The sequence below is a fragment of the Primulina eburnea genome, chromosome 9 (assembly GCF_022965805.1).
Source record: "Primulina eburnea isolate SZY01 chromosome 9, ASM2296580v1, whole genome shotgun sequence".
NCBI lineage: Eukaryota > Viridiplantae > Streptophyta > Magnoliopsida > Lamiales > Gesneriaceae > Primulina > Primulina eburnea.
Window position 1 is genome coordinate 6,866,392 of NC_133109.1, and position 18,139 is coordinate 6,884,530.

At 35.5% G+C, this 18,139-nt stretch overlaps 1 long non-coding RNA gene across 1 annotated transcript; it reads left to right on the forward strand.

The window, feature by feature from the left end:
• Positions 1-1,496: 1,496 nt before the first annotated feature.
• On the forward strand, positions 1,497-1,880 carry LOC140840418 (uncharacterized). The gene is made up of 2 exons (XR_012119966.1): positions 1,497-1,642; positions 1,795-1,880. It is a non-coding gene; the product is annotated as an uncharacterized lncRNA (long non-coding RNA).
• Positions 1,881-18,139: the final 16,259 nt, after the last annotated feature.

Below are 18,139 nucleotides of genomic sequence, written 5' to 3' on the forward strand. Positions count from 1 at the left end.
GTGGGTTTGTACACAGAGTTGTATAAATCAAAGTCTTCTAGTGAATCCTTCCCGAGGTGGAAGAAGGGGTGACGAAAGAGTATTTGAAGTCTTCGGACATCCATAAACAAATTCGTGTCTATTTGTTTATTTCATTTACTTATCATTTCCATTGTTTTAAGGATTCATTGTTGAAGTATTTTATGTGTTCTTTAAATACAAAATTATTGCATACCAAGTGTTTGATAAAATACTTCAACCAAAATATTTTGACTCATTCAACTTGAATATATTTTAAATGCTTTACAAAATATTTAATTGGTTTCTACGAAGGATTATTTCGAGTGTCTTCCGCTTGGTTTGAAAACCAAACTCGATTTAATTCACCGGTGTTCAATATTTCAAGAACCGAGCTATTGTAGCTCAAATATGATCCCCCTAACCGATCCTGTCAATAATCCTAAAGCCATAAATAGTTATTTAAGAATCATCAGGAAGAAATTTGAAGCATGTTTGATATTTCAGGATCTGGCTTGATAATGATTTCATTATGTTGGTATTGTTTAGGTTCAGATGACTAAACTTCTATCAGATTGTTTTAATGAGGTACGTGATGTACTTACTGAGATCCAAGCATAGTATACACCCTTATATGCTACATATTTATCTGTTGCATTATACATGTTTTACTGCCTTGGAATACTATACAAGACATATCACGTTGTACCTGATATCTTTTGAGATATACCTCGTTTGTCGGGGCCGCTCAGCCCTGTTCTGTATTGTGGACGGTTGGGTATCAAGCTACAGTGTCCATGGGCTCTAATGACCCTGGGCATTGTAAGTCTACGTATTGATGATGGGTGTAGAAGTCAAAACATGCCTAAGGTAGATCAGAGACTATACACTCTGGTGCCTCTAAACTGAGTATGAGATTTTTGACTTGATCCTTGATATCTGAGTATATTACATTTCAAATGCATCACATCAGTTTGTATACTCGTATATTCTCGTATCGGACGATTGTCGTTCAAATCTTTGTTTTCATCTTGGACACCCCATTCAACGGGATAGGTCTTAGGTTGGCCGGTTCGGACAGTCAGAACAGTGGCTAGAGCAGTTGGGTTTTCGGTACTAATCTAGTGAATGTTTTATTTGGGTTTTCGTTTTCTCGTGCATGATTATGTATTCGATATTGTAGTATTAACGTTTAAGCTAAGACTGCGATTATTTTTCTGTTTTCGTTTGAGTGTAATTAGATCATTAAGTTATTTGATTTTCACTGTTTAGTTGTTATCAAGTTTCTTATTAGTCAGATTAGTAGTGGTTCGGATAAAGACGTTACAACAACTGTGATAATAAAAAGGAATATATGTAGTATAAAACCTAAACCGACCAGATAAAAGAATCAGATTCATGTAAGACCAAAGCAACATCTGAAAAGGGAACATCTTTTGCTAAAGCATCATTTATAAATAGTGATTCATGATTCAAATTTTCTGCAGGGCAAAAAACCATTCAGTGAAGCCAATCACAAACCCTTGAAAAAGGAGCGAAAAGAAAAGAAAAATAGAAAAATGCTAAGAAGCTATGAGTGTCATAGTAGCAGCAGCAGCAGCTACTATGCTGAGAACTCTTCATCTTCCTTGGAATATTATACAGGGTATAACGATCCAAGAATGCAAAGATTTCCTCGCTTAGATGACGAGCACGCTGGAAAATTTGCCAGAGAGCTAGGAGTGCCTACCATGATGTCGAGTTTTTCTCACTTCTCAAATGTCTCAGATGTATTTAACAAAGATCCATTTTTTGCAGAAACTTTTGAGGATCATCCCAAAAAAAATTTCCACGTGAATCTTGAAAGGAAACAAGCTCCAAGAGTGCAGAAGAAATTTCTCTTTCTTGATCAAGAAAGGTGTGCTGGGATTGGTGTGGATAGAAAAGACGATTATGAAGAAAAAAACATCGACATGGAAGCAGACAGGTACATCAAACAGAGACACAAGAGTTTTGGAATGCGACAATGAGATAAAACCGTGTTAAAAAAACGTTGGATCATGCACGACAAACGTGTTGAACTGCATATCCTAAAAATGTAAACTTTTGTTTGTATACTTCTGTAGATACTAAGGTTTACAGCGAATAATATGCATCACTTGCATGTCTTTTGTGTGTCTACAAACGTTTGCTCACTGTCAAATCTGTCGATGTATAAAGGGAAAAAAGAAAATCCAAAATGGCAGAAATGGGTGCAGGACTTCTGATTTATGCCATTTTTTTCTTTGGATTTAATTTCGCTCCCACCAATCGGTCATACAATAGGGAAAGCAAGTAGCAGCGCAACTCACTCGAACAGAACAAACCACAGACGCGACATGCACAAAAGTTCTTTAACTACAAGATATATTCAAATGACTAATGGCAGAATCACTTATTTTCGATGCATATTTAGTTCTAGTCTTTAACTACAAGATATTCGGTTAAAAAAACACTAAGATATTCGAACTACCTAAATGCTTTTAAAAGTTCTAGGTAAAAACCTGTGTGAGACGGTCTCACGAGTCGTATTTTGTGAGACAGATCTTTATTTGGGTAATCCATGAAAAATATTACTTTTTATGCTAAGAGTATTACTTTTTATTGTGAATATTGGTAGGGTTGACTCGTCTCACAGATAAAGATTCGTGAGACCGTGTCACAAGAGACTTACTCAAAGTTCTAATGATTCTAGAAAATGGCTTCTACAAAATAACAAATTATTTCAACATCAACCCTCGGTAGATCTATATATTTGTGGAGAAGTATTTTGTTCTATCGAATATTTCTTAGATTTTTGTAATATCTTGTTTCGAGAGATCTTATCCTAGTCTCATGTCATGTTCTTTGGTTTTTATTTATAAGAGAAAACAATAATTTTGGTTGTGTATATTTGTATTTTTGTGATTTTAATAATTTATATTACTAAATTTCAGTACTAATTTTATATCATTTAATTTTTCATAGTTTTAGAATTTTTTTTCCACGAGAATACTGATGTGGTACAACATAAACCAACCATGTAGGCGCCACAACAGAAGAATCAAATTTTCAAAAAAAAAAAAAATTATAAAGATGGTAGACTAAAAATTAAATTTATGATGAGCCTTTCTAACAAACTAATGATTTGATTTATTGGGCTTTCATTAGGTTAACCAAAGTATAATTTGGCAAAACAACTCTTTTGCAAGCAATTAGAGGAGGATTTGGAAATGGCTAAAACCTAATGTACTAATTAAACCTTGTTTAAAGAAAAGTAAAAGTGATGTGATTATATTACCGTAGCAATAATCGTTTTCGACCTCTCGATCGCTAGACCACAACATAGGTTCTCTAATGTTTTTTTTTTTTGAAAAATAGTTTCTTAAGTTTCCGGATTGAGAGGAATGTGAGAATTTTCAGCTTTTGGATATCCAAAATAAGATAGATTGTTTTGAAGAATGGGATATGATTCCTCCCAAAAAATGTGGTCTAATCTTCTTTTTTTTTTTTTTTTGTCTTTTGGAATCAGTAAATAAAGAATTTATTCACCAAAAGAATAAATTACATCATACTACATGAGCATGGCTTGTAAAAAAGAATGACATAAGAATTGGATAAGCATTAATATCAATAATAATAATATTATCAAGGCAAATGATAATTACAATTATTAAATATGATGTTTTGATAATGATGCTATTTTATAATAATTAAAATAATAAGTCAGTAATCATGGTAATAACAATAATAATATAGGAATTTACAATAAAAATAAATAAATAATCATTTAATAATACAATAATAAAATATTATTACAGTTGTGTTGATGTTAACAAATTATTTGATATGGATGATAGAATCATCTAATTATATGGATTATGGACTCGCCATCTTCGGAGGAAAGAATCGTCAATGACAAATATTCGACATTTGGAAGGAAGTATATAATGTTAAAATATTTAATGTGTTATGATCGAAGATTAATTTAGAGGGAGTGAATAAATAATCTTAACAATTTTTTGAAATATTTCGGTTGAGTTAGCAACACTGAAATGAAATTTTTGTCAGTTGGGTACCAGTGAACCAACAATTTGTCAACCTTTAATAACAAACAACAAGAACAATCAGTATTTCAGTCAGTTGTGATTTATTTTCAAGTTCATACTCAGTTTGCAAATCTATTTGTAGCATTAAGACTGCTCAATTGAGCTACTCAATTTCCAATTGATATATTTTTGTAAGAAAAGCTAAAAGTTTCGATTTGTCATTGTTTAAGTCCAAAACTTAAGTAAGTTATTACATTTATTGTAATTAATAAAAGTCTTTAAGTGAATACCTATCCTTGAGATAGAAGGGGTGACGTACGAGCATTTGAAATCTCTGAACATCCATAAAAATCATCGTGTGCATTATTCTCATTCATATAGTTATCACAGTACCCTAGCCAAAATATTCAAATCTATCCATCGGTTTAATTCCGCACTATTTTAGCTAACTGATCAATATAGATATACAAGATTTCAGGATCGGTACCTCAAAGAACTGATTCATATTCGCAAAAAAATTCAAAAAGCCTAAGTGTTTATTCAACTTCCTTTTTAAACACTTTACCCATATTAAGAATCCTAACAAGTGGTATCAGAGCGGTTAAATCTCGTTCTTGAATATTTCCATACATATACATATGATAACCATGTATTCTTTCAGTAAAATCTCCAAGTTTTCCAGAGAAGAATTTGATGACTTGAAAAATAGAATGTAAGATCATCTAACTGCACAAGATGATGATGTGTAGTACATCATAACAGATGGACCAATGAAGATAATAAAAGCAAATATTGCAGTTGCTTTAACTGATGGAGCACCTCATTGCATGGAGAAGTCATGCGATGAGTGAACAACTGAAGACAAAAGAAAATAAAATCTGGATAATGTTGCCAAAGATATACTATACAAAACGCTGGACAAGAACACCTTCAGCAAGATAAAAATGTGAAAATATTCTAAAGAAATTTGGGAGAAACTGATCCAGTTATGCGAAGGCAATGAGCAAACCAAGGAGAACAAACTTTCAGTTGCTGTGCAAAAATTTGATAACATCAAAATGAAGACTGGTGAGTCAATGAAATAATTTGATGAACGAGTAAGCAGCATCGTAAATGAATTGAATGCACTAGGAAAAGTGTATTCAAACAAAGAAGTGGCACTAAAAGTTATGTGTGCTCTTCCCAAGGAGTGGTATGTGAAAACAATGTCCATGCGTGAATCAAATGACCTCAGCAAAGTGGAAAAGCATGTCATGTTTGCTTACCTGAAATCATATGAGTTTGAAATGCAAATAAGAGAAGGAAAACCAGAAGTTCCAACAGCCACAGCTGCCCTCAGTGCTCTGAAACTGGAGCCCATAGTTTGAGCTGAGAACACTGCTGAACAGCTGAGCAATGACACAATGTCATTGTTCGTTAGAAAGTTCAGAAGATTTATAAAAAAGAATCAATGATCATTTCAGAATAATTACCCCGGGAATGAATTAAAGTAAGAACCGCATGCGTGATACAACTGTGGAAAAACTTGTCATTTCATAATTGACTGTACCAAGCCAAAGAAGACAGTGGGCAATCAGTTGAGAAGGGAAAGAAGTCTTTCGAGCATAGAAAAAGGATCTAAGGATGGCCATAAATCATCCAGGAAGAAGCACGAAGCACGGAGCCCTAGTGGTTGATGAAAGCTAGTCAAAATGGGTAGAAACCGACTGTGATGCATCAGAATATGAGAGCTCGAGCAACTCTAATGATGAAGAAAAGGTGAAATGCCTCATGGAAAATGGTGTTGAACTGGAATCCAACGATAAGAGGGTATTGGATTTCAATTCAGTTGATTTTACACGTGAACATGAAGAAATTATTTCAACCCTGCATGACATGGTAATTGAATGACGTAAGCTTGCTATTTCCTTTGAGGAAGCTAAAGCTAAGCAAATTGATCCTACAAATGAAAAAAAAAAACTGAAACTGACTGTTCACAATCAGTTGAAATGTCGAATTTCAAAAAGGAGATTGCTAAGATGATAGCAGAAAAGGATGAGAACCAATCTATGATTCAGTAGTTGAAGTTCGAGAACTCGAGACTAACTGATCTGATTCAAGTATGGAATAAGTTATCAGTTACGTTGACTGATATGCAAGGTTTACAGAAATCAGTTGGAGATAAAACTAGTTTATACTTTAACAGTCAAGATGAACCTTCATCAAGCGAGACTAAGCCAGAACAGAATACGTGCAAATGGAAATGAAACGTCTGCCCTTTTTACTGCTTTAAAAGTACTAGAATTTTTTTTAACACTCAATTTTCAGCCATATACATAAACTTCATGAAAATATTTTATTTTTTTACCCTTTAAAATAAAACATCAACCAATAGCATTTTAAAAATCAAGTGCAATAGTCATAAAATGAAATCGTCAACCGTTTTACCTAACCTAAAAAGCAATAAGTTTGAAAAGTATAGCTCATATTAAACCTCTCAAAAATCTCTCAAAAATCATAAATAAATAATCTCAAAATTTTTAACATAAATCATGAGTCATAAGTCGTAAATGCGGAAAAAGTAGAAGCGCTGGTCCTCGGGTTGCGCGTGCCTTCAGTCCAGTCAAATCATCCGTCAAACCCTCCCTCAACCTCACCTGCATCCATCACACCTAGTCAGTCTAAAGACTCAACACACCATAATCTTTATAGCAAGTAATACGTAATACAGTCAACATATAACAGTGAAAAATACTTGTGCTTAAAATATTGTTTTCATGAAGATGCATAAACTTCAAACATGAACATTTTCACAATCCTTTATATGATGCATGAACTTCAAATAGAAACATTTTCATAATGATGCATCAACTTTAAGCATAAACTTTTTCATGACATGCATATCATAAAGCTTAAAATTTTCCTTTTTCCTCAATATGACATGACATAAAACCTTTTTAACATGATCATAAACATTTTTCCATTTCTTTTCGTTGAATTCAGATCGTTAATTGTGACTTTTCTCAAACCTCAAAAGTCGATGGATCTATCTACATGAAACCGCAGTACTGGGCGGCGGGGGACACATCAACACTCTCACCGGTCAACTGAGCCCTGGCCTATCCTCATCGAATAGAAATACGATCGTCGGGGCTCCCTCTGGGGCCTTCTCCAATAAATGGGCTCCCTCTGGAGCCTTCTCCCCTCATGATATTCCCATTCTTACCTCAAACATCATATCCTCATATCCTTATATTCGTAATATGGAAACACGGTCGTCGGACTCCTACTAGGACCGTCGCCCTCACGATATCTCCAATATTAACGAATTAGTCACAATCACTTCACTTCCTTCAACGTTTTACATTTTCATCATTTTATAAAATCGTGCATAACATATATTTTTATTTTTGAAACCAAGCATGCAACATGTCTTTTAAATGTCTTCACTAAATCATAAAGATCTCATAGACATTTAAAAATCATAATTTAATCATGAACATTTCATAAACATTTAAAATGACATTTTAAACTCAAAACATTTAAAATAACATTTTGACATCTTAAATCATAAACATATAAAATTCCATAAATATTTAAAATAGCATTTTAACATATAAAATCCCATAAACAATTAAAATATCATTTTAACATAAAAAATTCCATAAACGTCCATAACTATAAAAATAACCATATTAGCACATAAAACAGCATTCAGGGCACTCCCATGACGTTTACTAATTTTTTATTGTAAAAAGAATGTTTTACCACTGGACGTAAAATTCCTAGTTTTAGACATTTTCTTAATTTCATTGACTCTAACATGTCCCAAATAATTATTTAAGCTTATATGAATTTTTCCATATTTTTATTTGGCTTAAATAGAGAACTTTTAATTTAATCTTTAAATGTGACTTATTAATACGTTTTAATCCCGAATTAAATCAAACCTTGATATAAAAATCTCGAATAAAAAACATAGACTTTTAATAATTATTTAGGCTTAAATATAATTTTTCATAATTTTATAAAGCTTAAAACTAGGCTTTTCAATTAATTCGTTAATTAACGTTTCGTGCGACGATTAAATCTTGAATAAATCCAAAACTCGTTATTTTGATCCCAAATTTTTAACATAACCTTTTTATGATTTATTCTACCCTTCCAAGCCATGAGACACCCCCGTGGACCCATGGAATCAATTTGATCCTTATAATTTTCTAAATTGACACCCTAACGAATTCACCGAGCCATCTCCCAATTTACTCGAGCCATCCCCGAGCCACCTTGAACCAGAACCTTGCCAACCCATCTAGGGACTCTACTGTACAAGCCCAGCCCGTAAAACCATCCCTGGCCTGACCAAAAACCTCCTAGAACTCGACCCATGTTCTGTACGTGTGTGTGAGTGTGCTTCCTTGCATGCTTAGGACTCCTAACCCAACTAGGGCCCTTCCAGCCGAGCCACCACCGAGCCAACCTGAACATAACCTTCCCTGGCCTAAACCCAGCCCAGACCAGCCCAACCCCTAGAACCCTGCAGCGAAGCCACTGAACATTGATAGCAACCTCACGCTCAGCTTGCTGCCAAGAGATTCTCCCTCACGTTTTCTGTGTTTGGCTCGAGCCCCATCAAGCCACACTGCACCATATCATGACCAAACCCTCTAGGCACCCTCTTGGACCTTTAGAACCCATAGGACTCGATCCCAACCCCTGAAACCGAAGCTACAACAGCAGCTACAAGAACCAGCCGAGAAACCCACTTTGACAAGGACTCTTGTTCCTGTTTCTTGGACCTAACCAACCCAACCAAGCCATGAACCAAACCTTCTAGCACCCTTCTAGGACCCTAAGGACCTAGCCTAGCCTAGCCCAGCCCAATCCCCCTGGCCAAGCCCCTCCTCCATACACAATCTTCTTGTTGGCAAGGACTCCTCCCAGCCCCTGATTTTCGAGTCCTAGCATGGCTAGGACTCTTCCCTTGAGTCTTCCACGTCCCTAGCCAGGCCCTGGTCCCAACCAAACCCAAGCCAAGCCAACCAAGCCCCAAAACCGTGCCCCTCAAAACAATGATAGTAAGGTAGTTCCAGCTTGCATGTTTCTTGATTGTGCAACGTGTTTTGGTGATTTCTATGACTCTAAAGCTTGTAAATAGATGCTTGTTCAATCCCTAACTCATGGCAGTCCCTTTTTAATATAATAAACATGTTTTTGAATCAATTAACAAGCTTTCAAATTCATGATGAAGCAGAAAAACGAAAATAAGAAAAGTGAATCTTGTTTTTCCATGCAATACATATTTAAACCAATACTATGGTGTGATGAATGAGTAGAAAGGAGAATATGGCGTGCTTTTGCGTTTTAAACGCACGATTAAACGTTGACGATGCGAGGAACTTTGACGTAGGAGACCTTAGGATGCTTTTCTTCCAAACCTTGCTTGATTTCTCCTTCCAAATTTCGTGTGTGCCGTGTCTAGGGTGGGGAGAGTTTCTGAATATTTTAATGAGAGGGAGGCGTGTACAATGGTAGGGTTTTGGGTGATTAATAATTTTAAATAGCTAATTAATTTGCTAACTAGGCTTAGGCCTATTAAGCCACTAAATTAAGACCATTAGCCTTAATTAGAATTTAATAAAATATTAACAAGATTTTTGTTTAAATAAATTTGTGAATTTATTAGCCGGGTTGCCAAAAAGCTCGTAATTTTGTTGAAAAACCAACACCGATAAAATTTACGTCCCGACGTATAAATCACCTCAAAACCCCTTATTTTCCAAAAATATGAAAAACCATCAACCATATTTTAAATAATTAAAAATAATTATTTAATAAAAACATTTTCATTTTTCAGCCCTCGGTCTCCGTTCCTCGATCGCAACTCGAATAACCTTTAAAAATATATTTTAAACATGCAAATATGCACAATATAATTAATTTATTCAATTAAAATATTTAATTAAAATAAAAGATAATTTAATAATTGCATGCATGTGGTTTGCGTGGACCTTTAAATATTCGGGACGTTACAGGAAATATATTCACTTTGTTAAATCAGTTATGGTACATGAACAACCTGAGCCAAGTAAGCTGGTTGAATAGTCGATTGAAAATATGAACAAGGATAAAAGGCATGAGATTGTATATAGTTCAAAGAGTTCAACTGATTGACGTAGCTGGTCACCTAATTAGCGGTCTAGCTATAGCAAGAAGAACCCTGAGAATGGCTATTACAATTGCAAGCTTGTTCATAAACGATATTAGATGAACAACAATGCGATCATAGATAAAATGCATATTGTGTCAACTGCACACAACACATTTAACGCATACAAACTAGGTAAATCTATTTGGAAAACAATGATTGTAAAGTCAGTTCGACTGATTCAAGTATGAGTTCTTAGAGGACTAATCGTTCAGGACCGAAATAGATTTGGGTACCGATTTTATTTATTATTTGTGATTGCATGTTACAGAAAAACTAACCAAAGATTCAATTTCTTGGGGAATAGATGTTCAAGACACATGACTGGAAATTCAGAATAAATTTCACAATTGGTTAAGTACTAATGTCCCAAAATCAGCTTTGGAGACGCCTCTCAAGGTAGAACCGTGGGTATGTGTAAGTTTATCCATGGTAACATTATTATTGATGATGTCTTATTTGTTGACAATTTGAAATACAACTTGATTAGCATCGGTCAATTATGTGATCATAATATCTGGTTGAGTTTAATAAACATAATTGCATTGTTAATAACTCCACTGGTGATATCATTATGATAGGCAATAGATGTGGTAATACATATAAAGTTAATTGGAGTAATCAACCCAATGAACTAGTTTTCTGTGTCACTTCAAATCAATCTAAGGACCACTTATGGCATATGAGGTTAAACCACTTGAACTTCCAAACCATTGAAAAATTGAGTAACCACGAACTGGTAACTGATATGCCAAAAATTAAATTTTCAAAAGATAAAATATGTTCAGTTTGTCAGTTTGGGAAGCGAGTTAGATCCTCTTTCAAAAAAAAAAGGAAGTAAATCTTTTACTCGATGCTTAGAACTGGTGCATATGGACTTGTTTGGTCCAATACTAATCATGAGTTTAGGGGGAATGAAATACACATTAGTGATTGCTGACTATTTCTCAAGTTTTACTTGGGTAATTTTTCTAAAATCAAAAGACCAAATTGGCTTCACAACTGATAAAATTTTTCAAAAGACTTTTAAAGAAAAGATCAATTGAGATTGATGGAATATCCGATCGCAGAACTAGATTTTGAATCAAACTCTATCTCAATTTCTAGCAAATATGGGAATCAGACATGAGTTCTAAGCTGCAAGAACACCACAACAGAATGGTGTAGCTGAACGCATAAATCGTACTCTAAAGGAGGCAGCTAGAACTATTCTTACTAATTATGGTATTTCTCAAAGGTTTTGGGCAGAAGCATTTAATACAACATGTTACACTTAGAACAGATCGATGATCAATAAAAATCATTCCAAAACACCTTATGAGCTCTAGCATGGAAAGAAAAGTGTGGTTTCATACTTCAAAATATTTGGATGTACGTAAGTGTTTCATCCACAATAATGGTAAAAACCACTTAACCACCTTTGATATTAAATCCGATGAGAGAATATTTCTTGTTTATTCATCAGTTAATAAAGCTTATAGAGTATTTAATATGCGTACATTCAATGTTGAACAATTGATACATGTTATTTTTTATGAAATTGTAATAACTGATAAGCCAACTGATCCAGTTGGAATAGTAAAGATGAAGTTCACACTATCGGAAACCTCCTTCAAACACCAGATCCCGATGTGGTAGATCAAATAGTTGGACAGGACGGAGTTACCAAAGATCAGTTTGTGGAACATCAAGATGATATCCAAACCCAAACTCAAGTAATTTCAAATCAAGTAGAAGAAATTGGTCAGTTGCAAACTGAACCTGTTATGCATATCAGTTTGACAAACTCAAACTTCAGATGGAGCAAAAATCATCCACATGATTTGGTAATAGGTAATTCATCTGATCTAGTAAAAACTAGAAAACAAATGTTTAGTTTATTTGTATATTCAGCTTTTATATCTCAATTAGAACCTAATAACATTGATGAAGCTTTAACTGATCCCGGTTGGGTAAATGCTGGGCAAGAAGAGCTAAATCAGTTCACTCGTAATAATGTCTGGACTTCAGTTCCATAACTGATTTCAAAATCTATTATAGGTACTAAATGGTTGTACAAGAACAAACTAAACGAAGATGGTTCAGTTGTGCTCAACAAAGCGAGACTAGTTGCACAAGGCTATATGCGAGAATAATGAATCGATTACGATAAAACATATTCTTTAGTTGCTCGACTGGAAGCAATCAGAATATTTCTTGATACGCATCCTTCAAGAATTTCAAAGTCTATTAAATGGATGTGAAGAGCGCTGTGAGGACCCAGACGCTAATTCGTTTCTTAATCGTTCTAGGGAATAATTACCAACAATTAAGATAAAAAAGGTCTAGATTTTTTTTTTATATAAAATACAAGAGTACGAAACATATGAAATAAATCTTATTTCATTTACAAGATCAATATCCAGATCTAAGTACAAGTCCTGTACAAAAGTAAATCATAACAACTATTGTTCCTTCAATACATGTCAGGTGATGAAACAGGATTACTTCTAAGTCCGGATCTCCACGCTAACTGTCTACTCTTATCCTCTTCTTGAACCTGATCATGTCCCACCTGTTGTCATGCACACATTCAAACAAAACAACAGCCGGATAACTCCGGTGAGAAAGACATTCCCAGTATAAATCATGTATACATGCAATCATATAAACAATATAAAAGCATGAAATAGATATCAATAACATGTATCCAATCAGAAAGACATGAATCGGTATAAAACTGTAATTCACACTCTGTGAATCTTACACTCTGACTCGACTGTTTCCTAGTCTAGGGATCCCGATCTGAATAAGAACGTAACAAATCTCCCACCTACTCTCCCGATCGTGGTGGCGGTACGTTCTTATTTACGGACTTTTGTCCTGTCCATATCGAATCTCGACAATAGAAGTCGCTCTAATTCTAGGCAACATCGATATAACCAAATGTCCGGTGTCTTGACACCTCTGCCAAAGGCTTGGCATCTCCACCAAAGACTAGGCATGTCCGCCCAAAACTAGGCACATCATCCCAAAGACCTCCCATGACTCTGCACATAACATATGCTTAACTATAAATCAATATAATAAGCATATCAATCTCAGACATTGCAACATATCGAGGCAATGACAATTAAGTATGTGATTTTGGGAAACTCAAGTTAAATCAAACTCGAGTTGTGCAATCCCGGATCAACATTGATGTATACCTTTCTTTCTGTCGAAGTCTCTGATTCAAATCTCTCAATACTCAATCTGTCAATCACAATATCAAGGAGTATAATATCAATACACCACTCAATCAATACTGGATATAATCAGAACTCAATCAAATTCTGTTTCAACGGTATAACGGCACAATCTCAATATACCCAGCAATACAATATCAATAAGATATCGATCGCAACATCTCATAATCGATAAAAATACAATTCTGATATCAAATCTCAATCAAATCAACTCTGAAAATCATAATAATTTCATATGGTATATGTTTCTCAATTCGGTTTCAATACGATGTTTAACATATCAGAAACACCATATATGAATCATATTCGATTCCTTCAATAGCATATTTTCAAATCATATCAAAACGTAATAAAACTTACGTCCAGTTGCAGCTCTCGTCACTAGGAACACAGTACTGCAGTCGGATTGAAATTCTGACGGGCGGATCTTGCACAAACTTCAAATTCCTAAAATAAAAGGCGTAAGGATTTTCCACATTTTTTCTGAAGCTTCCTTCGTTTTCCTCTTTTCCTTTATGAATTCTGAAAGAATAACGTTGCTTACATATATCAATGCATGTTAAGGGGCAAATGGCTCATCCTAAGTGCAACACGTCTCGCGCATATGCGCGACCCTCCTCGGCGCATATGCGCAAGACACTATGTCTCGGCGCGTCCTCATCACGGCATCTCGCGCATATGCGCGCCCACGCTCGGCGCATATGCGCGAGGTTCTTCACAACTCTCCGCCATCCTCGCGCACATGCGCGGATCCATGTCGCGCATATGCGCGAGGTTCTCTGCCTACTCCGCGCATATGCGCCCGACGTGGTCGCGCTTATGCGCGAGGGCTCATCCTCGCACATAACTTCAATCTTCTTTCCGGCTTTTCCGGTCTGATCCGTTCCGTATATAATCACACCAATTATCAATAAATCATTTCAGATTACAATAATCAAAATCTCGGGCATTACAAGCGCCTTTCTCAATTGTCAGTTACATGAAGATGTTTACATAGAACAACCTCTAGGTTTCGTAAATCATTTATTTCCAGACCCATGTTTGTCACCTTAACAAAACTTTATATTTGTCTTAAACAAGCTCCCAGAGCTTGGTATGAGACCTTACCAAGATTTTCAATTGATAATGATTTTACTGTGGGAACAATTAACAAGTCACTATTCAAATTCACGAAGAAAGATCACACCCTACTTGTTCAAATTTACGTTTATGATATTATTTTTGGGTCAACTAACCCAAACTATGAGAAAAGCTTGCTAAACTGATGCATGACAAATTTGAGATGACAATAATGGGTGAATTGACGTTCTTTCTTGGTTTGCAAGTGAAGCAACTGGAAACTGATATCTATATCATTCAGACAAATATAACAAGGAACTACTCAAGAAATTTGGCATGGAAACATGTTCGCGGCATCCACTCCCATGAGTTCATCGATTAAACTAGACAAAGATGAATGGAGAATATCAGTTAACATGACACTCTACAAAAAGTTTAATATGTTTATTATTATACCTAACTACTAGCCGTCTTGATATTATATTTGTTGTATTCTTGTGTGCTAGATTTCAAGCTGATTCTAAATAATCACATTACTTAGTTGGATAACGTATATTGAAATATTTTAAAGGCACACAAAAATGTGGGCTTATGTATGCTAAAAATTCTTCTTTCAATTTAGTTGATATTCAGATGCAGATTATGCAGGATGTAAGCTAGATCATAAAAGTACAAGTGGTTCATGTAATTTTATAGGAGATAGACCGATCTCATGGTTTAGCGAGAAGCAGACATCCATTGCGACTTCCACAATTGAAGCTGAATACTTATCCGCTGGAAGTTGTTGTACTCAACTGTTTTGGATTCAACAACAACTAAAGACTATGGAGTTATTGATGAGAATCACCAATCTTTTGTGTTAACACCAGTTAAATTGTGATTACATATAATCTAGTTTTCCACTCTAGAAGAAAGCATATTGATGTCAGACATCACTTCATCAGAGATCATGATCTAAATAAGGACATCGGACTGGAATACATATCAACTGAACAGCAAGCAACGAACATCTTTACTAAGCCTCTATCCGAGACTAAGTTTCTTACTTCAGAAACATTTTATGGCTTTTAGTTTTTTCTTAATGCTTAATTTATGGGGAATGATGAATCATAGTTGGTTAACTGATAAGACATATGTCATGAATTGTTACTGAACTGAACCGATTCAGTTTCATACTGATCACTCAGTACTCGAACCAACTAATCTTGTCAAATAAGTGAACTGATTTTAATTCAGTAAAATTCTACAATGAGATTTGTGAATGATTAATTTTGTAATTTCAAAAATGTTTATTTTTAACTGAATCACTTTATTGCTTAACTGCTAAATTCAGTTTCCAAAATAAATAAAATGGTTGAAAGACCTGAATTTATGGTCAAACTACTCACTAACCAACACATTTATGAAATTTGAAAAGTCACGAAGCATATTTAATAACCACCCTACTCAGATTTCACTTTATGAATTCTCAAACGTTCTCTCAAATTTTCAGATAAAATCACTCTCAAATTTCTTCTTTTTTTTTTTTACAGCAAATTCAATCCAAATGGCAACTCGGACTCCTTCATTCATGTTGAATGCTACTGCTATCGATTTCAAAACGATTCTCTCCATCAAAGATAAATCAATTTAATGTGTTTTCCATAATATTGAATCGTCTGGCCTTTGTCAATTCTTGGGTCTAGCTACTTTAGGGATCTATACTTTAGAGCTTATTTCAATTTACAAGTCCAGCACTGTCACTGATAGTGGGAAGATACACATGAAGGTCAACAATCAATCTATAGTTGTTGATGAAGAGTTTTTCAGAAATTTATTCAATCTGTCAACTGAAGGCCTCTCAAGCTTCTCCGAAGTGGCTGCTGCAAACATTGAAGAAATTCAAACCTTGTTATTAGCCAGCGGGAAAATGATCATGGTATCTGAGGCTAAGAGGGAACTAAAGCTAGAGTTTCAATTGTTTGGAGATATTACTGCCAAAAGCATCCTGGCCAATACTGGTTCATTTGCAGCCCTAACCCTTGAAAAGCTTCAAGTGATGACATCCATTGTGAAAGGTATTCTGATGAACTGGTCATCTATTTTGTTTACTATCTTGAAGAATATGGTAAAATCGACTAAGAAGTCGAAGGGATTTGCACTTCATTTGAGCAAACTGATCGAGGACTAATCAACCTTGATAGTCACAAAATTCAAGATCTACAACGCGAACATGTTTAGCCCAAGACGGCTGGAGACGAGGATGAAGTTGCGAAGACGAAGAAAGTTGCTAAATCTAAAGCAGTTGCTCCTCTGAAGCCGAAGAGAAAATTGGTTCTCTCAGCTAGGGACTCGGAGTAGACTCCCTCACCTCAGCTCATCAAAATCCACAGTCACAGAAGACCAAGCGAGCTGCAGTTCCCGGAGCTCTACCTAAGCTTAGATTACTTCAAACTAGAGCTGAGGCATCTATCTCCGCAGTCCGCTTCCAATCAGTTCAACCAGCTGTAGATCTCAGATCCAAAAAGGACTACTATCCTCAAAAGATCATTACTGAATCTGGAGAGGCTCTAAAACTGATGGGAATCCCAGCACCTTTCACCAATGTGGTCGGCTGAACAATTCTTCCATAGACACGATCAAAAGGTGTGCTAATAAGAGAAGTGGTGGAAACAACAGGCTCGTGATTGTATCTTTTACACGCCTTAACTGATCCAAAGGTCAAGGCAAAGCTGATCAAAGAACCAAGGCCAAATAATGCCATTCAGACTCAGATCGACATCATTATGGACGAAATCAATTAGTATTCTGAGTTGAAGATGGAGCATTACAATGAGTGGGTATACTTTAGGACTGTGACCCTCGCCAAGCAGCTGAAAAAGAAATCAGTCCTCAAAATATTCGTTTCATTGGAATTAGCAGTGCTGAAGCCAGTCAAAGCAACTTCAGTCGCCGAAGCTAGGGAGAAAAGTGCATAATTCTTTGATTTGATGAGAATCATGCGATTGACTGAAGTAACTGCTGAGCTGAAGCAGAACTATGATCCAGCTGGATCCATTGCATATGCCGACAGGCCAGTTGTCCAACAACTAGATTCTGATCTCATCACCCTCTAACTCAAAGTAAAGAAATGAGAGATGGAACAGAAGCTTCACATTCCAGTAGAAACAAGCAGTCTAACTAAGGAGTTCCACAAAGCTGCTGCTGCTGTTGAGCCTTCCACTAGACCAGTTTAAGAGACAGTTCCTCAACCAATTTCTGAAGAAGCTCAACCTTCCTCATCTACTGCAATCATTGTCCCACCAACTTCTGAACAAATAGCTCCACTCACCATGTATATAGATGAAGAACTATCTTTACCCAACGTGGATGAGCTATTGCTATCAGTTGATGAAGATATTCAGCAGGAATACAAGGAAGAGCAGGCCACTGAATAACTTGTTGTTGAACAAATTTCTGAGGCAGTAACTGAACTAGCTACAGCTGAGATAATCACAGGAGAAGTTCAGTTGGGAACTGAACAAATATTTGCTGCTGAAGACAAGACATCAGTACAGGAAACATCAGTTTCAATATAATTGATCTCCACTACCTTTGTGATTCCTGAGACCTTATTTATTTCTGAAGCCTCTCAACTGCTGATT